Genomic DNA, 26,687 nt, shown 5'->3' with positions numbered 1-26,687 from the left:
CCTTCCCTTTAATTCTATCTGACTTCCATTGGCCAATGGAATGTGGATAGAAATGACACTGTGACAGTTCAGAGCCTAGGCCTGAGGAGGCATCACACAGTTCCAGTCACCCTGTCTTAAGTAAGAAAAATCCACCTCAGCTAGTGTGATCATCTAAGGAAGGTGAATGGCATGTGGAAGTGATGTGACCCCAGTCCACCATGAAGAGCCAAATGCCCTGGACCCACAGTCTGAAGCTGAGCTGGCCCACCAACCAGATTTCTATCAGCTGACCTCTAGCCAACCTGCTGATGAGTGAATGAGGCTAAGTGAGGTCAAGAAAGCTGTCCGAGCTAACTTGCAGGTGTATGAGAAATAGAGGCCTACCTTGGTTGTCATTGTTTATATGCAACATTATTATGGTAAGACTCTACGGATATAGGACCTTTCTTTTTCCTTGCTGCATTCTAGACAAGAGAGTTGGAGGGAAAAGTGCAAATAAAAATCTACAGCAAAAAGGAGCATGGCCAATATATCAATTTCTTAGAGATGCCATACTAAATTACCACAACATGGTGACTTAATACATCAGAAATATATGATCTCATGGTCCTGAAGGCCAGAAGTCCAAAATTAGGTTGTCCAGCAGGGGCATGCTTTTCCAAGACTCTTGGGAAGAAATCCTTCTTTGCAAATTCTAGTTTCCAGTGACTCTTGGCCTTCCTTAGCTGGTGGCCGCATAAAACTCCAAACTCTGCCTCAATCTTCTTATGGGCTTTCCCCCATGTCTCTGTGTCTCAAATCTCTGTTTACCTCTTGTAAAGATACCAGTCATTGGATTTAGGGCCCATCTTAACTCTAAGATTATTTCATCCTGGAATCATTAACCTACTTATAGCTGCAAGACTATAGTTTCAAATAAGGTCATATTCACAGGGACACTTTGGACCTGGACATCTTGTTTTGAGGACACTATTCAATCCACAGGCAATATGAGAAACTGAAAGCAACTCAGTAGAGCAGGACCGGGTCCCTCACCTGTTAAATGGGGACGTCAACAATAACTGACCCTTAACAGTCATTGGGAAGATTAAAGAGTTAATTATATAGAAAACACTAAAAATAGTATCTGACATATGGTCAATAAGCATTGGCAATCATCACTATCATTATTTATTAATGTTATTTATTATTGTTATTGTCATCATGGTTTAGATAATTATCACTTCCTTACCAACATCAGACAATGATGTGGAAATATAATGATAGTCTAGTTGGCAAAGCTTTTTTGAAAAGCATGTTTTTTAAACTTTTTTAATGTTTATTTATTTTTGGGAGAGAGACAGAGTGCAAGCAGGGGAGGAGCAGAGAGAGAGGGAGACACAGAATCTGAAACAGGCTCCAAGCTCTGAACTGACAGCACAGAGGTCGATTTGGAGCTCGAACTTGGGAATGGTGAGACCATGACCTGAACTGAAGTCAGGCGGTTAACCAACTGAGCCACCCAGGTACCCCAGAAAGCATTTTTAAATATCAGAATAACCGGGGCTTCTGAATGGCTCAGTTGGTTAAGCAAGCATCCAACTCTTGATTTCAGCTCAGGTCATGATCTCACAGTTCTGGGTTTGAGCTGACAGCACAGAGCCTGCTTGGGATTCTCTCTCTCCTTCTCTCTGCCCCTTCTGCCTTGAGTGTGTGTGCTCTCTCTCTCTCTCCCTCCCTCAAAAATAAACTTAAAAAAAGATAAATAAACAAATGTTGAAATAATTTAAAATGCTATTACTTTGGAAAATTTTTATGCATATATATTTTTAAATTTTTATTTCTTTTTTACCTTTTTAAATGTTTACTTTTTTTTGAGAGAGAGAGAGAGAGAGAGAGTTGAGGAGGGGCAAAGACGGAGGAGGACAGAGGATCCAAAACAGGCTCTGCACTGATAGCAGAGAGTCTGATGCAGAGCTCAAACTCACAGTGAGATCATGACCTGAGCTGAAATGAAGAGTCAAATGCTTAATGAACTGAGCCACCCAGGCACCCTATATATATTTTAATAAAGCAAATCACATTAAACATGTAGCGAGTTCTAAATGTAGAGACAAGGTAAGGTGAATCTCTTCATAAAGTGAAGAATACCTCTGTGTGAGTCTTAAATGAATCAGACTTTGTATAAATCATTTGACTAAAAGAGGAACACAGCTGCTCATATTGCTGTTCATGCAACATGCTACTCAACTAATTTAAAGGTAAAACTTTTTATTAAAATAACAAGATCGGGACAAGAACACAAGCTAGTATTTTTCTTGGCTGGAATCCTTGGGAGCCCTGAATACTCCCACATAAATATACTATTGTCAGATTTTCTTATGTAAATGCTTATTTACCTTCTTTTGAGATGCCTTTTGTGTGGAACATGGTTTCTGAAAACATTTTAAAAGCTCTACTACAGTTTTTTTAGTTAACCTTCTCAAATGAGGATGAGAAGTGTCCTTTCTGCTAAATCATGGGAGGAAATAAACTATTACACCTTTTAAAATATGAACGTTAGGTTCTATTGATAAAAAAGAAACTAAGTGGGATTCAGGGTCGCTATTTCTGGTTTCACTTGTAAGCTCAAAAAGTATTTATTGAGGACCTCTAAGTGCCTTATGCCAAGCCCTGGCACAGAAATTTAAATAAGAATTTAAATAATACATTGTCTTGGGGCTCTTGGGTGGCTCAGTCGGTTAAGCATCTGACTTCGGCTCAGGTCATAATTTCACGGTTAGTGGGTTCAAGCCCCACATCAGGCTCTGTGCTGACAGCTAGCTTAGAGCCTGGAGCCTGCTTCGGATTCTGTGTCTCCTTCTCTCTCTGACCCTCCCCTGCTCACGTGCTCGCAGGCTCTCTCTCTCTCTCAGAAAAAAAGAAAACATTAAATAATACATCGTCTTTTTTCAATACAGTAAAGTGTAGGAGACATTAAAGAAATAAGAAACTCAGCCAGCATCAAGCTTGCTGAACATCTTGATGGTTCTTTTCAGAGAGAGGTGGGAACATGGGGCCAGGCATCCTGATAAATAAGATGGAGGGAATGACTTGGTCAGAGGAAAATGTTGTACAAATTGAGCTCTGAAGGAAAAGGAGCCAGAGCCCTGTCACAAAAGGGGCAGGGAGATGTATGTGCAAATATATGTAGGTGTGACATCCATTGAGGTCAGGGAATTTTATTTTGATCAGTAAATATTTGTTGAGAGAATTTCAAGCATTCCTTAGTGTTAGAGGGAAGAATGTATCAGAGAGTAGAAGGAGATAGAACCATGAGGGTGTCCCCTGAGCTATATAGTGGATTCTGGGTGATGAACTAAGGGCTTAGCACTTTACCTTGGGTGTGTGCTAACCAAGGGAGGATCCAATGGTAGAGGAGAGAAAGAGAGAGAGAGAGAGAGAGGCTCTGGAAAAGTGGTATAGTTCAAAGAAAGGGAAATTGGTTATAAGACTGAGACATCAGTTCAGAAGACCGAAAGCCTTACCTTCCAGTGAACGAAAAGAAGGTGAGAGAGTGTGAGAGTAACAAGGAGATAGCATCCACGAAAATGGGAGATTAATTGAATGTGCTGGGTAGAGGGCCAAACTGGGGGCCAAATATAGCTGTGCTGTCTGATATAGCCATGTGTGGCTAATTAATACTTTAGACATAGCTAATATAATTCAACATATGCTGTAAGTATGAAATACCTAATTTTGAAGACTTAATATGAAAGTCTAATATAAAATACCTCATTCATAACTTTGTACATTGATTACATGTTGAAATGATAATTTTTGGATACATTGGGTTATATAAAATATATTGTCAAAATGAATTTCTCCTGATTATTTTCACCATTTTAATGTGGCTACTAGAAATTTTAAAATTCCATGAGTCATTTACATTGTGACTCATGTTATATTTCTAATGGACAGCACTGATCTAAAATGATCACCCAGGTGTCTGTCTTGGGCAACTTGAGACCTGTGTTGTCTTTGAACAAAGAAGAAATGACAGAGGGGCACCTGGGTGGCTCAGTCAGTTATGCATCCAACTCTTGGTTTTAACTCAGGTCATGATCTCATGGTTCGTGAGTTCAAGCCCCGAGGTGGGCTCTGTGCTGACAGTGTGGAGCCTGCTTGGGATTTCTCTCTCCCCCTCCCTCTCTCTCCCTCTCCCTTTAGCCCTCCCACTCTCTTACGCTCTTTCTCAAAAAAATAAAGTTAAAAAATTTTTAAAAAAGAAGAAATGACACAAAATGGAAGGTTCTGGAGAGATGACTGTTTTGTTTTTGATATGTTCCCCCTGAAATGTCTGTTTGACTTTCATTGGAACTGTTTGCTTTGTTGGTATGTTAAATACATGGGTTGGAGGCTCAGGACAGAGCTTTGGACTGTGTGTGGGTGTGGCTATCCAAGTACCAACATTCAATTGAGTATTGAGTATTTACTGTGGGCCTGAGAAGCACTTTAGTACATTTAATTCTCAACAATCCTTTCAGCCATGTATCATCATCATCATCATCCCCCTTTTTCTTTTCTCTTTTCTTTTTTAAAATTTTTTAATGTTTTATTTATTCCTGAGGGAGAGAGAGAGACAGCGTGAACAGGGGAGGGTCAGAGAGAGAGAAAGATACAGAATCTGAAGCAGGCTCCAGGCTCTGAGCTAGCTGTCAGCACAGAGTCCGACGCAGGGCTCGAACCCACGAACCGTGAGATTATGACCTGAGCCAGAAGTCATAAGTTTAACTGACTGAGGCACCCAGGTGCCCCTCATCCCTCTTTTTCAAATGCAGAAATTAAAGTTAGCATAAACCAGGTCACAAAGCTATTACGTAAACGTAAATGCTAATGACGCTTAAGCTTTGGGGCCCTGCTCTTGCATGGCCCAATCCAAGTCTTAGCATGCTTCTCTCTGAGGGTGTGAGCAGGAAGCAGCAGCTCCATCCAAGTGCCTGGGGCATATGGCAGTGCCTCCGTGTGCGGGTTACTTCTGTGCCCTGGAAGTGAACCTGGGGCTGCCAGCACAGCCTGCAAGCGTCAGGCAACTGGACTCTACTTTTACTCCAAAGAGAAGCATCTGGGGGTGCCTGGGTGTTTCAGTCGGCTGAGCATGCTACTTCAGCTCAGATCATGATATGACGGTTTGTGGGTTCGAGCCCTATGTCGGGCTCTATGCTGACAGATAGCTCAGAGCCTGGAGCCTGTTTCAGATTCTGTGTCTCCCTCTCTCTCTGACCCTCCCCTGCTCAAGCTGTCTCTCCCTCTCTCAGAAATAAATAAAAACATTTAAAGAAAAAAAGAAAAAAAAAACAAAGAGAAGCATCTGATGGAGATGCTATTCCACCAGGGATTACTGCGACTCGGGTTTCATGGCTGCCCCACTCCAGCATTAGCCATGCAGGGTTCAGGAGCTCCACGGCAGGGTCCAGGGAAGACTTCTGAGCCGAGCCACTTGCTGGTCCTCAGGGTCATGTCAAAGGACACCAATTGTCTATAGATACCCAAGACTGCTCCTGAACAAGAAGCACCTTCTTGGCAAAAAATTACATAAGAACTAATAGGTACAACATCACCCAAAACGCGTTGAGAAGCTGAAGGAAACTCTTCGAAATCATCAAGAATTTAAAAAGCAAATTTCACGCATTGATGCCATAGGAAATATAAAAATAACTTTCTAGTTCCCCCAGAAACAAATGACAAGACTTTTGTTATATGAGAAGGTAATAAAAGAGTATATAGTCAGAAACATAAGGGAAATGTATTATGGAGGTACTGTCAGTTATAATGATGGGAATAAAAATATGATATTTTTCTGGATTTGAAGATATTTCTAATTTGCATCTTAAAAATTTTAATTTGCCAAGATTTCGGAATTAATTCTACATAAATATCCTCTTAATTTATACTTTGTTTTATAACTTGAATAAAGTTAACTTTATTCAGGAATAATTTACAGAAAATGCATCAATCTTAACCATACAATTTATTGATTTTGACAAAGTTTGATGGGGAGTAACCTCCTTCTCATTCAAGATTGAGGACATTTCCATCCTTCCAAAAAGTTCCCAGTGCCTTCTTAGTGACCAATCATCTTCTAACCCAGACCCAGGCAACTCTTTTTCAGCTTCCACCATAGAATAGTTTTATGCCTATTCTAGAATCTCATATAAGAGAGATGATACACTGTGCATTTTTTGTGTATGGGACTTTAGCTCAGCACGGTATTGAGATTTAACCATGTTTTTGCGTGTACCATGAATCCATTCCTCTCCATTGCTGGGTAGTATTCTATTGTTTTTAATCCATTCACCTTGATGGACATTGGGTTATTTCTAGTTTGGGTCTATTATAAATAAAGCACTCGTTTAGTCGCTTTGTGGACGTAGATTTTCATTTCCTTTGGAAATGCTTTGTCATAGGGTAGATGAATGATTACTTTTATTTAAAAAATTGCCTACCTGATTTCCAAAGTGTTTACACCTTTCTCCCCTTCTACCACCTATGTCTGAGATAAAATATGGATATACTATTATGTTTTTATCCTTCGTCTCAAAGAAGGCCACTCAGATTGTATAAGCACTAAACCCTACAAAACCTGGGCCTTCCTGTTAAGGGGTCAGAGTCAGATCCAACACCCTAGACCCCTACATCATGTGGAGAAAAACAGAGGAGCCATGAAAAAAATCCAGAGCCCCTGGATGAACCTCTCAGAAACACTTTGAGATGGTTAATTTTGTATCAACTTGGCCCAAGTCATGAGGACCCAGATATTTGAGCAAACATTATTTTAGAATTGGTGGCAAGGTATTTTTTAGATGAAAGTATCATTCAAATCAGTAGACTTTGAGTAAAACAGATTACTCCAACCCCGTAATGTGGGTAGGCCTCACTTAACCAGCTGAAAAAAGACTGACATCCTGTGAGAAGAGGAAATTCTGCCAGGAGACTGACTTCAGACTTAAACTACAGTATTGACTCCTCCTCGGTCTCCAGCTTGCTGGTCTAACATGCCAGCCTCCACAAGTAAGTAAGCCAACTCCTTAAAATCTCTTTGTCTCCCTACCCTGCCCCCGCACATGCACACACATATATGTTCCTTCCCCCTCTATCTGGAGAATCCTAACACAGACTTTGTCTCTCATCTGAGATCCTGAAGGGCCACCAGCATCCAGAAAAGACTCCTTTCCAAGTTCTTCTCTTTCTCAAGTCCAAAACATAACATAGTCGTTGACTTCAAATAATGAACAGCTATTTGAAGGAGAAAGAGAAAACATGAGGTGATGCTTACAATACTGTGTGGTAAGTGCTGCTGTGAAATTAATGTGTAGCATTTAGAGTTAAGCCAGTCAACACATTTAACTGATAAGGATAGTTCTTTTCCACATGGTTCAGCATAAAGGGAGGCTGGATGTAACTTGACCCTGAATCGAGCTATAGTTTGGGGGAAAGTTGACTACAAGTACCAAATTCCATCATCACGGATCTTTCTGGAGCTGGCCATTTAGTTTTCCTGGTGAACGACCTCCAGTTGAGTTATAACAATCTCCATGCTTTGACCATCTACCCCTTGTCTCAGAAGAATGCTGTAGAATTGCAGAAACCTCTCAAATGAGGGCAATTTATCCTTGCAGTATTTCTACAAGATTATCACAATTGTTGTCGACATTTTCCTTTCGAGAGAAAGTGGATCAATCTTTGTCCTCCCTACAGTTTTAAAGTGATAAAAATCATCTACAAGCTGAGCCATTGACCAGAATTTTTGCGGATAAAAATAGAAAACTTCCCACCAGTCACCGGTTTCCATTTCCCCCCTTCATCTCCAGATCCAAAGAAGCTGAGAAGTCTTGAAGCATCCTGTAACCCAAATGCCACATTCCACTGCAAAGGAGATAGGATTGCATGAAAAGAAGCTGTCTCTTTGAAAATTCAGAAAAAAAAAAAAACACCTACAACATATTTCTCTAGAAGTTTCATATGGTATATGTGCTAGGGTGACTCTGCACAGAGAAGCAAAAGGGAAAAAGGAAGGAAAGGCTGATAAAAGAGAGACCACAGAAAGGGGCCAAAAATAGAAAAAGATAATGATAAGCATGCAGAAGGGAAGTAATAAGGTAAAATAGGTAATCATAGGCATAAAACAATTTTTCAGATTGTGTGCGCATGCTATTACTGTGGTGGCTAGTATTCCTTGATCTTATTTTTTTAATGCAGCAACATTTTGAAACAGGATAAAAAGAACTTAAATCAGGCAGCGTGTTAAACATCTTGATGGAGAAACCTGCATTTTCAGAATAAGGCAGCAAAACATTACGTGGCAGAGAAAAGCTTTTCTGAAAGGTTCCCTTTGTGTCGACTGAGGTTTTGCAAATCTGCCCCTAACAAGAGGATTTGCAGTTGGATTAGCCAGATCAACTTGGTGAGCCAAGGAAGTTTCTTCTTCTCTCCTGATTTTTTTAAACCTAATATTTAAGCCCAAATCCTAGAACATTCAAGGAGAATTTGTTGACTGGTGATTTAAAGGGAAAAATTCAGTGACTCGGACTCAAACCTGGGCTTCAGTAAAATGTTTTTAAAAGGCTGGCCAATGGGTGAAGGGTTCACTATTAATTCTAGTGCAAATGGGACTGTTTCCAGAAGCCTAGGACAGTGATTTTAAGGAAAGTAACTTTTTACGAATGGTTCTCAGCATCACTAGAAATGCACATGAGAAATAAAATGAAATAGGAGATCATCAGGAAGCTGAAGCGGGTTTTCACTTTCGTGGAATGAGTGAGGTATGAAAATGACAAGAAGGATGTTAAAGTTTAACATCCCTTCCTTTTGAGGTAGCAAAGATGCTATTTCTAAGACAAGATGTTCTTGTCCATTCTGGAGCCCGCTGGGTGGGGGAACTTCAGCTCTGTTACCTGGTGAGATTCACCAGTTCTGCCATGAACAGAAGAGGGGAATTTTCACAAACTGTGCCCTCACCATTCCGCTGGAGGGAGAACAGGAAAGGCAGTTCACCCTAGTCCCCATTTCAGGGCAATGAGGCCCACCGTGTAGCCCCATAGTCCGGGCGAAGGCCATGTGTCTGACTTTCCAGAATCATTGGGTGGCTTCACACAGCTGAGAGCATGTAGAAGTGCCTGTGAAACCCTAGAATATTTCACAGTCTATTCCAATGTCTTTTAACCAGCACCATCTTCCACACACCACCATCTTCCAGTCAGCGGACCCCCAATAGGATCTATCACATCTCCAAGGCTATCTTTTGCCTCTTATATTTTATTTCTCAGTCCCATTGCTTTCTTCAGTCTTACTTGTCATTCCTCAATCCTCACTGCAGTCTCCTCCTGTCAGTTAGTGTAGCTGTCCCCTGGGACATTATACTTTCAAGGCTCCTGGTGACTCCTATCAATTGCACCCCACTCTCTAGTTGGGACTTTGAGCACACTCAGATCCTACTTCTTTTTAGATGTGTAGCTTCATAACCAAAGACGGTCTGAGAAACGTGAGGGCATCTTAAAATTGTACTTTTCTCCTGAGCATCATCCTGTGCCTCCTACCCATAGCCACGATCCTCCCTAAATCCTTCCTGAAAAAGTGTCATCTAGCACAAGCTTGAAGTCTACTATCAGGTGGGGGACTCACTAGCAGAGTCCATGCTCAAAACATGTGCAATATGGTGTTTTCTGAGCAATGTATTCCCCTGTGGGGCCACTCTATTCCAAGCTAGAGCTGCCTCCCAGGAAGTGACACTCAGTGGCCCTGAGCCACCTTTCCAGAGTTCTACAAAATCAGTTCCAACCCACTTCTGAATAAACACTCTTTCTGTATCTGAAAATCATAGCACAGCTTCCCTTAGAGTCCCCTCTTTTTCAAACTTAATCTTATTTGTAGATTTGTTCTAATGGCAGCCTCCTAAAGATCTGTGTTTTGTCAGTGTCCCTCTTAAGATCTTTGTCCCAGAGATGAACGTGCTCCAGATGAAAAACAACCAGTGAAGAAGCCATAGACAAATCTGGCTACATTCCATTTTGCAGCCGGTTGCATTAATTATAAGTTCCTCACTGCTAGGTTGTAATTTCGTTAAGGCCAGAGATCCTGTCTGATTTTCTGCATGCATAGACTAGCACTGTACTTGACTGAGGTTTTTGAATATTATTATGAATAAATGCCTCAACATTGCCATATTGACTTAATATGCACCTGTATTCAGCTAACATATGTGCATTTTTTATATTTATTAATCTGATTATATCAAATCTCCCCACCCTAAACTTGTGCAATTGATTTCTTGGAACTAAAGTGTGGAATATTCCATGTATTGTATTAGAGTTTATAATTTTAGATCGGATCCTATGTACTGTGTGTCTTTTGGATCCAAATCCTTTAATCCCTTTTACTGGCTGGGCAAGTGTAGACTAGCTATTCTATGGTGTCCCCTTTCACACAGTTCCATCAAAGGAAGGAAAACAAATTTCCTGGGGAGATTTGACAGCTAGAAGACCACGAATTGCCTTTGAGTTTCTGCTTTATTAGTCACATCTCTACTCTTGAGAATATTGTCTGTCCCTTCTGCTTCCTGTGTGTGCTTACAAATACCTTTTTTTTTTTTTTAAAGTTTATTTATTTTGAGAGAGAGAGAGCAGGGGAGGGGCAGAGAGAAAAGAGAGAGAGAACCTCAAACAGGCTCCACACCAGCAGCACTGAGGCAGATGTGAGGCTTGAACTCACAAACCATGAGATCATGACCTGATCTGAAACCAAGAGTCACACGCTTAACTGACTGAGCCACCCAGGCACCCCACAAACACTTTCTTAAAGATGACTTCCAAACTCACTGCTAAGAGTCTGCACGGTCACTTAAAAAGAAAAAGTTGCTCTATTAACCACCGAATAACTAGCAAAAGTGGGACCTAAATGCAGAAATGTTACAGGGACCCACAGACCCCAACATTGTGAGCACCTTGCATCTCTTTAAACAGGGGCTTTTGACCTGATTATGAAAGTGTGTGGTACTGAGGGAGGGTCATGATGTTTCCCCCAGTTTCATTGAGCTATAACTGACCCAGAGCTTTGTAAGAAAGTGTACAACATAACAGTCCTGTAATGTGTATATTGTGAAATGGTGAGATTTTGTTTTTGTTTCTCTCTCATCATTGATAGGAGAAAAGGGGGCTTCTCCCAAACTTCTAAGGCAGTTGCTGACTAGTACACATGCCCCCTGGTGGCTTTCTGACAAGAAAAGAGACTAAAGTCTTGCTTCTCTGAGTGTTTTCTGTGGGCCAGTAGTGTCAACGTTACCTGGGCCTTTGTTAAAAACACAGAATCATGGGCCCTTGCCCAGACTTACTGAGTCTGACTCTGCATTTTATCAGTACCCACAGGTGATTTCTCTGCATATTAAACTGTGGGAAGCACCAGAGCTATAGGAATGGAACCTGTAATAACCCAAGAAACTTAAATATTCTGATGCCTATATTCCACCCCTATAAAATTCTGACTTAATCCATCTGATCTGGGTGGTGGCACTTAAAAAAAACAATTTCCCAGGTGACGCTGACACGCGGCTCAGTTCGAAGACCATTGCCATCAATGGCACAATTTCTGTAGGTCTGGATGTTACAACAGGGGCTGCCCCAAGCTCAAGCTTCCGAGGAATTGAATCTGTGCTTCCCAAGAGCTTCCTGACGTGAAGATGTGATTGACAGTCTTGGATTCATGTTGGAATCGCCTGGACGGAAGCCTGGGTCCCACCCATCAAGATGCTGAGTCAACTGGTCCAGGATGTGGCACGAACATCGAGACTTGAACGTTTCTCCAGGCGATTCTATCCTGTAGCCAAGATCGGGAAGCCCTGGGCCAGCTTCTAAAGGCCACCAAGCCCACAACATTTTGCTTTAGCCACTCATCCCTTCCTCCCTCTGACCCACTTTCCATTCCTTGTGGCCCGCAGGTGCCAACAAGGCAGACTTGCTATGGAGACTCTTCTCCATGTGGAATAAGGTGAACACCTGTTCTTTGGTTTTCAGACTCATGGGGCCTGACACAAGGCATTGGCTGCGTGGGCCAGGTTTTCCATTCACCATTGGTCTTGCTGGCCATCCTACATACCAGCCCTACATTGATTTTCTCTATATACTTTTTTTTTAATGTTTTATTTATTTCAGGGAAAGAGACAGCATGAGCAGGGGAGGGTCAGAGAGAGAGGTAGATACAGAATCCGAAACAGGCTCCAGGCTCCGAGCTAGCTGTCAGCACAGAGCCCGATGCGGGGCTCAAACCCATGAACTGTGAGATCGTGACCTGAGCTGAAGTCGGACGCTTAACCAACTGAGCCACCCAGGTGCCCCTCTCTTTATACTTTTTCACACTGATACAGTCAGTCCTGTAACTGAAAGCATAACTGGAATGTTAACCACAGAAGGAACTCCTTTCCCCTCCTTTCCTCCGGCCCCCAGGTTGGCCCACTTGCTCTGATCTGTGGGAAGAGATGTTGGCAGGTCAGAAGAAATCAACCTTCCTATGTTTTCCACTGGGTAGTTGGTCTCAAATAGGAGCTCCTTCCTACCTAGTTCTGGGGTTGAGGGTGCTGTTTCTGCCCACCGGTGATCAGGAAAGAAGGGAATACCTTCTCTATTCAGTGGATCCCAAAGACGGCTTACAAATTCCTTAACTGAAGAGGCAGAGGGAACTGAAGGAGTCGAGACCTGAGGCAGGGGGATGGATGCATGGCCACTCACTCTGTAGCCAGTTGTAGGTAATATACATGAAACAGGTAACAAATGCCGGCCAGTGGTGGACCTTCTTGTTGTCTGTTTTTGTTTTCTTCCCACTTCGTAAAGTTTTTCCCCTTTACACTTTTTCATTCAAGTGTCTCTACTGCCCATTTGTTTTTCTTTTGGGAACCACCAGAATTTACCAAGAATACGATCAAATCTTAGTCTCCGTCTGTTGCTCCTAATGTCCCATACAGCTTACATTCTCGGGCATTGGTTGGCCATGTTTTTTACCCTCTGCCTAGCTGCCATTGCTCTGCTCTTGGCATCTGAGGCTCCCACAGTGAGGGGGCTAGAGCTTGCCTCCCAGGCACTCAGGGTGGGGAAGTCGGGAAGTGGGGAGGGAAAGGATGAGAGAATGTTTTATTTCAAGAAATGGATGGTTCTGTCCAGGAATATCTAAATTCAAACCCGTCACAATATTGCAAAGTTGAATTCCCTTCCTGGATTCTCAAGTCTGGACAACTTGAGAAAGCTATTCCTCATATTAATTTAACTTTGACTTTCTTTCCTATAAACTAATAGCTTGGCCTGATAATGACTAAGAAAGCATTCATCAATTTCCCTGAGTTCTATTAAAAAATATCATCTCATATTACCGTGACAATGAGACTTTCTAAATCCAAATCACAAATCCCTAAACCCTGAAAAGGCTCAGTCAGTGCCACACAATGTTATCATCTCAAGTTTCTAGCTAAAGGAAGGAATTATACGCTTCAGATTATTTGGAAATTGTGAAATATTGAGGCAGATTCATCAGATGTAAACAGATAACATTGTCATCTATTTGGTTTAAAAGTGAAGCCTCTATTTCAAAAGAAAACTTGTGAACAGTGTGTGTGTGTGTGTGTGTGTGTGTTAAAAATGGTACTCAGAAGCTATTTGCATCAGCCAAAAAACATTTTAAAAATCTCACTGAGTGCCTTGTATCTTTCCTATCTCCAATGGAGTTGGGACAATTTCTCAAATGTAAAAAAGTTATTTTATTCTGAAGGTTAGCGAATCTTTTTAGGTTGCTAATGTGATTTGTCCATTAATCCAGGCTTTAAGATTATATTTCAACTTCTGATTCTAATATTTTGACATAGAACCACACCCTCAGAGTCGGAGAGAAAGAATTTGGCTTTAAGTCTTTTCCTAAAAGCATGACTCCTGGTTTCCTATTTCCATAAATGGGTTTTTTTTTTTTTGTGCCAGTTTGAAAGGTACCATTATTTTCTTTTAGTGATCGTATTTTATGTCACATTTCAACTTCAGTGCCTCACATATTTGTCACCTCAACGTTGCTTTATCAAGTCTTCATTATACCACGACTCCCTTTTTATTTCACACATAATGAAAAAGAACATCAAGGGAAAACTGACACTTTCCATGAGTTTGTCCTGAGGTAGGGCCTCATTTCTACTGTTTCAACGATATTTTAGTATCACACTGAGTACACTACACTTCACAGATGAGAATGTGCAAAGCTGATAAGGTTGCCGTTCAATAGAAAGTTAAATGGGATAGCAAGAAATCCTTTGATTTAATTTGCAAACTTGGAGTATGACCATTTGTTTTAGAAGCTCACAAGCATTTCCTGTGGGATAGCATGTCTCTATTCATCTACATGTTTGCTGTTCCTTCTGAAAATAAGTTACAAGAAACATGGGAGGTATTTTGGAAGAGAAAGCATGGGGTTCTGTTCATCCCACTCCACTCCCAGCCGACTCAACTCCTTATTGTCCACTCAGCGTACCTCCCCACCTTCTTTACGGAGCCATCAACAGCTCTTCCTTCCCACATTGATTTCCTCCTTGCTCTTTGATTCTGGTTTTTGTCTCCTCAAATATACTGTAGGCTCCTTAAGCTTAGGAACCATATTTCATAATCCTTACACTCTTACCATGTGCTAGGTACACAGTGAATTCATTTGCTTTAGTGTTCATTCATTCAATCAATAATTCCTTCAAGACATGTTTGCTGCAAGCCCTTTCAATGTGGGTCATCGAAGTGGGTAGACGGGGTGGTTCATGCAGTTAAGCCTCAGACTCTTGGTTTCAGCTCAGGTCATGATCTCATGGGTAGAGCTCCCCATCAGGCTCTGTGCTGACAGTGCAGAGCTTGATGGGGATTCTGTCTCCCTCTCTCTCTGTACACCCCCCAATTGCAGGCTCTCTCTCTCTGAAAATAGGTAAAAGTAAACTTAAGAAAATAAGTGTGAGGCTATAGTGATGGCCAAACACAGGACAGTCAACACTGAGCAGATGAAGCTGACAGCTGCCTATGGATCACATGTCCTCACACCCAGGGGAGAACTGTGCACGCCAGGCAGGGTTACACAAGGTTGTGCTTAGGGACAGAGTGAGAAACCAGGGGTTGTCGGAGGCAGGTTGTCAATGTCAAGAAAGTGAGGAGCCCCTGATTTCCATGGAAGGAAGTGATGACTTGCTTGAGTAATTCTGTGGGCTGGCTCACTATTCAGGGTAAGCAAGGACTGTGCCTGGTCCCTGTGAGAAGAAGTGTTATGTGGCCAGGTGGTCTTGCCCATGGACGTGGAGAGGTGGAGAGAAGAACTAACTCTTAGGCCATTCATGCCCCTCCACATTTTTCCAGCTACCAAAGCAGCATGTGATACTGAGCTTTAATCTGAGGTCTTGTATCTAGATATCTTACCATGGTCTTGACATAGTATATCTCATGTCACCCTTCTAATAAGCCCCATAGACAGCTATTATGATTTCTCACTTCACAGACGAAGAACCTGAAGTTCTCACTATTTAAGTCACCCTAGGCGATTCACAAGAAATGGAAAATTCTAGTTGCTCTATCGTTGTGACATATGCAATGACTCAGCTTGCAAGGTACACTTTGCAAATCATAACAGGCCATCCTTCCAATTAACAATGAATTTTGACACCAGGATGTGAATAAGAAAGTGAGGTGGAAATTCTTGATTCTCCTGTCACATGCTTCTCTTCTCAATGAGCTGTAGCTCCACTGATGGGAAGCCCTTGGGTACAACGAGCACCTTGGTCCTGAGGCACAGTGCTAATTATCTTGCAAAACCTCAACACATTTCATTCTCTACAGATTATGTGTCCTTTGAGTTTTACGAATTGTTCAGGCCCATCTCAGGGAGATAGTTTAGAATAAAATCAGTAGATACCTGATTTGGCATGGTTCTAATCAATCTCATGTATGGTAATTTTGGGTAATAAGCAAAACGTTTACTGACATTCATATCTGCCGTCATTGGCTTTTGTGCAAGAATCAGACTGACATACGAAAGGGGTATTTTGGTATTGACGAAGGGTTTGCCCAAAGAAATTTTACAAAGGAAGGGTGTGGATTTTTTCTATGCCCATCACAGACATGGTGCATTTCCTCTTAAAGTATGCCTTCCAGCCTAAAAATGCAGTAACTCTGATCTATTTCTCTGATGTTGGGGGCCATTCACTTATAGCAGTGGGCAGAATCCTACTTTGCCTTTAGGTGTCCTTTAAGGTTATTTCCTGTGGAATGTAGTGGTCAGCTATTGATGCCATCATACCATATACCAAACAAACTAAACATCTCAATGATGTAGTGTTATGGAATGAAGTGTGTTCCCTTAAAATCCATATGTTGGAAGCTCTACCCCCCAGCGTGATGCTAGTGAGAGGTAGGGCTTTGGGGAGCTAATTAAGGTTAGATGAGGTCATGATGGAAAGTCCTCACGGATGGGCTTGGTATTTTATAAGAATCCTGAGAGAATGTGCTTCTTTATGCTGTCTGCTATGCACAACCAGAAGATGGCCAGCTATAAAACAAGAAGTGGGCTCTTACCCCCATCTGTTGGCAACTTGATCTTGGACTTCTCAGACTCCAGAACAGCAAGAAATAAATGTTTGTTGTTTAAGCCAACCAGTGTGTGGTATTTTTATTATAGCAGCCCACACGGACTAAGACGAGGAAATATTTTTATATTTCTTGCTCACAGTTCTCAAAGTCAGCAGGGGTGACCCTGCTTCAAGCTACCAGATTATCTATTTTGGGAAGTTCAGGGAGTCCATCTCACGGGTCTATCATGCTCCTTAGCCCAATGGCTGAGATATGCATTTGTCATGGCAAGTAGCAGAAGCGCAAGAGGCATTCGATGTCTCTTTGAGGCCTGGACTCTGAATTGGCACACTGCTACTTCTGCCCAGAAAGAGGTACTGCAAGTCATGTGGCACTAGATAAGATGTGATTGGGGTATGACCCAGTCTATTATGGGAGTACTTGATTTCCTCCTACTGACTTTTGAAATTGTACCTTCTAATTCATATACCATATATATGTGAAAAAGCACTTCAGAATGTCATTTAGGGGCACTTGGGTGGCTCAGTTGGTTAAGCATCCAACTTCAGCTCAGGCCATGATCTCGTGGTTGGTGAGTTTGCGCCCCACATCAGGCTCTCTGCTGTCAGCACAGAGCCCACTTTGGAACCTCTGTCCCCCTGTCCCTCTGTCCCTCCCCTGCTTCATTCTCCCTCTCAACACAAATAAATAAACTTTTAAAATGTCATTTAATTGAGGCAGGGCTAAAACCCTAGGGGGAAAAAAAAGAACTAAAATCATATAAGATTACTTCATCCCCAAAGTGGCTGTTTTTCTTACTTTTGATTTTTTTTTTTCAGATGAATCATAAAATTGTGTTTGGGAGACATCTATCATGTTCAGGAAAAGTAAAAAAAAAATGTCATGCTTAACAATAATTTACTGCATACACTCCCAAAGAGAAGAGTGTACATTAATGCTAAAGCACCCAACCTGTCATAGAGAAGAATGAAATCGGAGCATTCATGACTTAGATTCAGCATCTACGCATCTACCCATAATGGAATACATTACAATTTATTGTCTTAAGTAAGACCCTTTACCTTGACTATGGATATTAACTCTTAAAACAGTTGGTAGATTCTCAGTACTGTCAGTGTACTGTAATATACGTGACAAAGAGACATTCATGTAGTTATTAAATTGTATAGTCTATTATATATGATGAACAAGAGTTATTAAATAATGGAAGCTTGACTAAGACATACACATGATTAACTCTGTTGAAATCCAGTGTCCCTTAATTTGAGAAATGGCCAGCTTCACCTCCCAATGCCATTTGGTAGCTAATGCCAGGTGTGACAGCACTGAAGGCTTGGAATAGGGTATGGGATGTTGACCGCTAGGAGCTTCACTGCAGCAGCACTCTGTGGGTCAGGAGAATGAGGTCATGGTCCCTGTTCTCCCTTAGTAACTCGGAGACCCTAGTGAGTCACTGAAGGTTCTTTTGGTGTACAATCTTATAGAGTGAGGATAATAATGATGCATAATGTTCTTGGGCTTAAGTGAATTAACCCAAGTGTTAACTATCATGATGATGAAAACTCATGGACCCTGTCCTCCGGGCATAGAGCAGCATGGTGAGGCTACCACTCAGCTGTGCAGCCTCTGGTGTGGGATTGCTTGCACCGACCTCCCTGCTGTGTTTTGGAGAAGGTGTGAGCTCATCGTCCAGTTTACTCATGTTTTAGTTTACTCATCTGTGCAATGTGAATCATAATAGTATCTGCTTTAGAAGGTTGCTCTGAAGAGTAACCAAGAAAGTTATGAAAAGTGCTAAGCATGACACCTGCCACATAGTGATTGTTGAATACATATTATCAGCTGAAATGGTTGTGTTCATTATTTTGTGGTAGTATGTGTTAAATTTCTGCAACACAAAAGGATCCCAGAGAGTACTTTATTATGCTGAATTTTTAAAAACAATATACTTCATCTTACTTTTGACAACTAGACATTAATCTTTATAATGTAACATTTTTGATTGGCCTTTTGGACTCCATGATGTAATCTTTGAGTGGCAAGGGGAAAGAATAAATTCCAGTTCTTTCCATTTGCCCTTTGAGAACAACTCCTTTCATGAGCTCAGAGTACAAGCATCTCACACCCTAATCTCCTGAATGAAAGTGCAGAGATTACCCAGGCCTCCCGAAGTACAGTTCCCCACATACAGGGAGATGTGTCAGGAGCTAGAAGGACAGAGATTCTGGATGATTATGATTCTCAGGCCAAGGATTAGACCAGAAATTTCATAAACTGCGTTAACATGAGCTGAGTCATTTCCCTGCAAGGTGGTAAGTGGTTGCAGTGTTTGATTTAAAGCCTTCATTAAAAGAGGTCTTCAAATAAAATGAACTTTATCCTTTTCTGACAACCAGAAGAAAAGATAGATGATCATTTAATCTGTGATGCAGCTGAAATCAGACCTATTTTTGGCTACATCAGATTGAGCTCGACAGTGAAACCATGTTTCCTGGCTAGAACGATGAGGTTAGTTTTTGAAGCTTCGGTGATTTCATGTATTTTCATTGATCTCGTTATTCTCATGTATAATCATTAAACATTAGGGATGAAGCCCAAATATAGCAATAACAGCTACCTTGATGATGGTGAGGAGGAGGAGGAGGGGGAGGAAAAGGAAGAGAGGGAAGAGACGTTGGAGGGGGAGAATGGCAGCATCTATCACATACCTGAATGCATCTCTCAAATATGTCCTTAAATCCATCTGCTTTCTGTCTCAACTGCCACAATTCCTGTCCAGGCCACTAGCTTTTTTTTTAAATCTGAATTTAGTGCAATAAATATCTGGGGTCTTCATCTCTTATCATCCTTTGGCCCTGGGCAATTCGTCCTGACCACATCTGCTAGTTAGCTTTCAGAAACGGAAGGCTAATCACACTCTTGTACCAGCTTTGAACTCTTCAAAGAGTCTCATGAGAGGCAGGAGCAGTTTCCAGGAATTCATGATAGGAGAGGCAGGAGCCTAATAGATTCTGGGGGTGGAGGCAAGAGATCATTCTGGAAAACTGGACAAGACTGGTCAAGAAGGGCTATGTTAGCATTGAGGGGTTTGGCCTGGCCATTACTGAGGAGAAAATCGTGAGCCTTTAAGTGTGTCTCAACAACATGCATTGGGTGTCCCTTTTATATAAAATTTTGTATGTGTATACACAGAGAGAGATGTCCAGAAGAAAGTTCAAAATGTTAAGAGCCATTACTTCTGGGCGGTGAGATTTGCAGCAATTTATACATTTCTTTGTGTTCTTTAAATTACTCCTATTTTCTACAGGATTCTGTATTCTCAGGTTTTTAAACATTATGGTGATTTTCATCTTGCAAACGAAATAAAACAAGTCCTTTTTTAGTTTTCTAAGTACACTACAAGGCCAATTGAAACACTGGGTTAATTGGGCCTCTCTGCACTGTAGGCTTTCACAGTAACTGAATCCGTGACATGAGGAACTGTTTTCTAATAGGCTTCCCACAGTCACTGACGTCTAAGTTTCTTGCCTACAGAAGCCTTTTGAGTCTAGCTGAGCCACGGTCTCTGCTAGCAAGGGCAGCCAGCTGTGTGCAGCAGCCACTGAACGACAAGCCACCGCTAATGACAATGTTTGTATTGCTCTTTGAAAGGTGAGAGGCAAGGGTCCTCGTTCGCCATGCTGGCCCAAGTTTTCAGAGCCCCTAACCAGAGAAGTGATCGTCGGATTGTAAACTGAGCCCTTCTACTGGGAAACTGCTGGAAAGGAATGGATAAAGCTCCCATTTTTAAGTCCCTCCTCTCATGGACAACTATCACAATGGAGTAGTTGAGATTTTTTTTTTTTTTTTTTTGCTCTGAAAAAAAATTCCCTAATGAAGCTGGGGCAGGATATGGAGTAGGGATTTGGCTGTAATTAAATATAGGGCACACAGATAATTATCTCATTCTTTCAATTAAGATGTTTTATTACCTATGGCCATTTTCCCCTTTAAAATAGTCTTAGTTATCTGGAAATGAAGCACTATCTGATCATTTATTCATTTTGTCTCTTTTGTTCTCATATATATCTACATGGAAGTCCTCATTTCTCAGAGTTATTATATATACTTTTCAGTACGGAGCATTTTCAGAGCAAAGAGGCAGATCTCTTTCAAAAGCAAAATTGTCCCTGAAAACTAAGGGCAGCACAGAAAGATCTGGATATGGGATGGCATTAATTAATTAGTTGCATTTTCTAAAATTTTCTTACATCTCCTAAGAAACCCTTCTAAAATACTCCCTAGAAATCCAGGGTTAATATAACATATTAGTCTAGTAGTGCTGCTATAACAAAATACCACAGACTGGGTACCTTATTTTTTTTTTTAATGTTTTTATTTATTTATTTATTTTTGAGAGAGAGAGAGAAACAGTGTGAGCAGGGGAGGGTCAGAGAGACAGGGAGACACAGAATCCGAAACAGGCTCCAGGCTCTGAGCTGTCAGCACAGAGCCCGACGCGGGGCTCGAACCCACAAACCGTGAGATCATGACCTGAGCCAAAGTCGGAGGTTTAACCAACTGAGCCACCCAGGCACCCCCAGATTGGGTACCTTAAACAACAGAAATGTATTTTCTCTCAGTTCTGGAAGTCTAAGGTCAAGGTGTCAGCAGGTGTGGTTTCTTCTGAGGCCTCTCTCTGTGGCCTGCAGGTGGCCACCTTCTTGTTGTGCCCTCACATGGCCTTTCGTCTGTGCGCATACATCTCTGGTGTGTTTCTATGTGTCCTATACAGTCTCCTTATAAGGACACTAGTCAGATTGGATTAGGGCGCATCCTCAAGGCCTCATTTTAACTTAATCACTTCCTTCAAGTCCCCATGTCCAAGTACAGTCATATTCTGAGATATTGAGATTAGGACTTCAACATGCAACGCTCGAGGGGCCACAATTCAGCCGATAGCATGTGGTATCAGTCGAAAACAATACATGGAAGGAGTGAAAAAACAATGAAGCACTGAAATATTGCCGGTGGTTTTATAACATCAACAACAATGACAGTATCATCTGCCAACGTTGACTAGAGATGAATATGAGATTTTTTTTTACCCCAAAAAAACAAGGGTCCTTTGGAAACAGGTAATTACCCTTCTCCTTATAATTACCTGAGACCTCTCCAAAACTGGTCATGCCTCCTAAGTAAGAAATGGATAGAGCATGAGCTTTGGTGTCAAGAGAACTTCTTGGAAGTCTGAACTCTCACTTATTACCTCCTTGGGCAGGTCATATAGCATTTCTGGGTCTCAGATCCCACATTTGGGAAATGATGTTATTATACACTCTACCTCCCTCTTTCCATGGTGGTTAAGGGGATCACCTGAGCCAAAGGCCATTGGGGGGTTGTGGGATTCCGAGGCTTGAACTTGTGTTAGATCCTGAATCTTGTTGATTTGGCATAGTTTCATAGCAAAGGGGGATTGGCTAGCAAATACTTCGGGCACATAAAAGCAAAGGGAAACGAATGATAAAAAATTAGAACTTAAGCAGTACTGAATAGGAAATGAGTTGGAAACAACCTATAAATTTGAGGGGAATGTAAAAGGTAGCAAATAAACATAAATGTGGTCCCTGTTTCATTACATGAAGTATTTGAGGGATCTTAAAGAATACTTACAGTAAAAGAGAAACATACGAATGATACAATTAAAACAATCAGAATAGCTAATTACTTACATGTGATAGCAGGTCAAAAGTAGAGGAAATTAAACTGTAGCTAGATGGACTATAAGATCAGATACGGTTACTAAATTAGAAGTGCAGACNAGGCAAAAAAAAAAAAAAAAAAGAAAGAAAGAAATTTTATTAAAGGCTCATACTCATTTTCCATGAGGGGGTAGCTGTCCACTTTTTTATGGCAGCAAAGTTTTGTCAAGTACAATTTCTGAGAAGAAATTTCTAGTGCAGAATGTCCTCTAGGTCAGAGTTACTACCCTGACTGGTCACCCTAGATCTCTCAGGAAGAGAGGAGCCATCAAATAATTCAGAAGCCAGAGCCCAGCCCTCAAGGTTTCCAGTTCAGCTGGTCTGAGCACATAGGTATTTATATTGTTCAAAGGCTGTGTCAGTCTGTTTGATCGTGAGCCAGGTTTGGGAAGCATTGATGTGGGGTATACTCAGGAATCTTAGTTTAGGTTTTTCCAATAAGCAGGCAGTGAGACAAGGATTTGAACGTGAAGTGTTTATTTGGGAGGTGAAGGAAACACAGATCGGGGCGTGGAGAAACGAGACAACGAAAGAAAGGCAGTGAAAGTAGCACCCCACCAAGCGCATCAGCACAGCAGTCTTGGGGAGCTTCATCCTGCTGGGGCAACGGCAACACACAGTCAGACACACATGTTTCTGAGAGTGAAGGAGCTGGGTGTTTACACACCAAGCGCCTAGTTGTCATGGGTTGAGGGCTGCTCCCAGGGGGTGCAATTCCCCGGTGTCCCTAAGCTTCCCAGCAATGCGCTGTAGCAGCCAAGGATGAACCCTCAGGTAAATGTATGCAGAAAGTGCCAGTTGGTTCGGCAGGTGTACACGAAATCTGCTGGAGGGAAGACAGATGTGGCTGCCACAGAGCAAAGCATTGGATTGGACACGAACCCCACTACCCTTCTGGGAACAAATGGCCAATGGTCATCATCCCCATGACCCAGAGCTATAGTCACATCTGGCCTGCGCAACAGCATGGTTTACTTTATGTATACACGGGGCTTCAAAGCTGGGCACAGACGGATGGGTGTAAAATGGGAATGAACTTTTGCAGTCGCCAAACACCAGGCCCTGCCCGCTGGCTGAGTGAGCTAACCTCACCTCTCTCCCCTGCAACATAAGGAAAGTGACTTGCCCTATCTTCATTTATTATCATGGGGCTTAAGATTTCATGTAACAAAAGGCATGACTAGGCAGTGCAGCTCAGGTAGGGCAAAGGACTTGGCAGGTGGCTCCACCTGGCTCCGCTCTCACACGTCCACTGTGGGAACTTGGGCAGAATCCATTCTGAGCCTTAGTTTCCTCATCCATAAAATGGGAACAATGATAATACCTACCGGGCAGGGATGTCGTAAGAACTAGGGAAGGTAGAAACAGAGGCTGGTCCTGTGGCAAGTATACGAGAAGTGTTGTTAAGGAAGGGGGAATTATTGAACGAGAGGTTCTTTTACAGGTGACAAGGTTCTTTATCTGTGACTCATACACAGGGATTCCTCAGTTCAGGTTTTAATGGGAAGATAGACGGTCTTGCCAGTGGTAACGTGCTGACAATGTCAGTTTCAGTCAGTCGTGTTTGTTCTCCCAGAGCCTTCCTCCAGGTAGTGCGCTCCCTGGTTTTTCTCCTTCGGTCTTCATTTTACATTCTCCTCTTGTCACTGCGGCTTGCTCTGCAGAGAGCCAGGGAATTGGCAAGGCAGTCTGTGAGGATGAAAGACTTTGAGAGCAGACCAGCATCTTTCATATATCTTCCTTCCAGAAGGAATGTGGATAAGCCCAAGGAAGCTGGATCTGTGTAAATTAGCCCCATCCCACTCCCTGTGGGCCATTTTATTTTAAAATCTATTCAACAATCAATGCCATTAGCTCAACAGATGGCTTATTAATCTTGAGACCGACAGCCAGATTTTAAATTGCCTTCCATTTTGCAAACCCTTCTCTGAAGAAAAAAGTAAACGAAATATAAAAGAAAAAAAATAGAATTTCAGTTCCAACCCCCGGGAGACCTACAATGTATTCATTTCAGGCCTGGCTTTTAAGGTCAGATTCAGCAAACTTTTGTCAGCTGGAGGCTCATATATCTACAGGCAAAGAAAGTAAATGCATTGATTCGTTTTTGAAAATAGTGAGCAAGATGCAAAACATTTGTCAGCCAAAGAAAGCACACAGCTCCCCAACCTGATTAACTCAGTTGCCATTAGTGACAAGCATAAATGTTTTCTCTGAACTTGGGGATAGCCTTGAAAATACATCTAATAATTTCCCTGGAAATTCCAAACCTGGGCCATCCCTAGACCAGATAACTGTAATAATTTGTTTTCACCAATCTTACTACCTCTTTTCCTAACACTTCTAAGACCCGATTCCTTTCCCACCATGTTACCACAATGTGCACATGGACACACACACACACACACACACACACACACACTTCTTAAAAAATTCACAAAACTTCTGGTTCTTTCTACGTTAAATAATTTAGAACCATAAATAGGGGTGAGTTTTCTTCTACTGCCTCCCACCCATGATACTGTGGGGCTCTATATTCATCCATCTTATAGCCTCAAGATCATAATTTCCCTGGGCTGGCATTAAAGTCTTAGACCTTAAGGAGTGTCCCTTGCTTGTTCATTTGGGGCATATAGAACTATGTATGGGCAAATATGGGATGAGGAATTCAGGTCTTTATTTTCCCTAAATTCTATTTAGATTTGGATTTGGAGAAGGGTTGGGAGGGCATTTACATTTGTGTGGTTAAATGAGTTTGTCTTTGGTTTGCTTTATATGGGTCAGACCAGCCAACTTGGTGAATCAGTGACATCACTTTGGGAAGCCAGATTGACAAGAGCTCTGGAATTGGAGAATGTCAGGTTAAAGGTGGTGACCCCCCTCCATCAGCAAGGCTGTACTTGACCACGCAGGGTTTATGCTGCTACTCAAGGAAACCTGCTAATCAACCCTCCCTCCCCAGGAAGCTGCACAAAGATCATTTTCTCCATCTCTCCCCTGGGAATCCAGATCATGCATAATGTTGAGTATGTTATCTGGGGGTTGTTTGTGCAAGGAAAATAGATGATCTCCTTCTATCTTGAGGGAAAAAGAAGCTTTTTAGAATCACGGATATTCTTCATTACAACCATGACAATGTAGGAACCGCCAAGTGCCTTCTGAATCCTCAAGGAAACTGCTGCTGGTCACTGGGACATTGTATATTGTTACATTGTTTTGTTTCTTTGAAGACCGGGGAACAGTTCATCAGGAGAGGCACTTGGTGTCCTGTGAAGGACGCTGGGTGGAGAGTATGGACACAGGCATGCTAATATCCAGGTCTGAAGGGTTTCCATTTCAGCCCCTGTCAAATCAGTGGGTGAGATCATCTCCAGAGCTCTTCCAGCCCTGAAATTCTAGGAGTTTGCCTATTTCTAGTAACCTGAACGTTTCATTAGGCAGAATTTTCCATTCTCTAGCTGTGCCAGATAGATGAGAGAACTTACTGAATGAATCGAAAGGCTCGAGCCAATAAGGAAAACCTACCCACATCTCAGACTGCCTTATGCTTGTTGATGTCAGAACAAGAATTATTGTGGGTAATCATCGAAGGACGTAAAAAAAGAACACCGTGTACCTGGCAGAATTTGTATATCAGTGCATTTCAATTTGCCAAAGTGTTCTTGAAAGTTAAATCTTCCATTACATAACTTTTTATCACTTTCTTAAAAATGTTCCAGTTGGGCTGGCATGTTTTATGATTTGCCTTGCTTCAGAGATAAGTGCATTGTCAATGATTAGACACAACTTCCCAGGTACTTTTGAACCAGAAAGGTTGAGGTTAGGTGGGTGATGGCAACGGAGGGAGTTGGGCAAAGAAACTGTTCATGAAAATATTTAACAGGCAAGATGGTGTGTCTGTGCCTCAGATGATAGTGAATTTCAAAAACCTTACAGTTCTAAAAGAGGTAGCTTGCCTTGTATATAGACAGTAATGAGAGTCCAGAAACTTACGAAGCACGCTGGGGTTGAAATCAACACATGCATCTGGGGGCTTTTCCTGTACAGCCAGCCACAAGCCTCAGGAAGCCACTTGCTGGCATTGGTCACCGTTGGTCCAGCAGGCTGGAACATCCTGACAGGCCTATGGGAAGTGTGTTTCTTTCCAGTTCTGGTCATGAAGGGGACTGATAGCCTGGTAGCTGGTTTTGTTTTTGCTCTTTAAAGAATTAATGTTCTCCTCCAATGGCTTAACTACTCTAATCACAGCAACCTAACCGAAAGTTGTTGTTGTTTTAAAGCACTCACACTTACATCCTGTTAGCTGAAAATCTATATACAGAATCCAGGCAGGGGAATGATTATTAACCTAGGGTGCACCTCTTAACTCTGTGTA

This window comes from Crocuta crocuta, unplaced genomic scaffold, assembly GCF_008692635.1.
Source record: "Crocuta crocuta isolate KB4526 unplaced genomic scaffold, BGI_CrCroc_1.0 scaffold253, whole genome shotgun sequence".
Lineage (NCBI taxonomy): Eukaryota > Metazoa > Chordata > Mammalia > Carnivora > Hyaenidae > Crocuta > Crocuta crocuta.
This window is presented reverse-complemented; position numbering follows the sequence as displayed.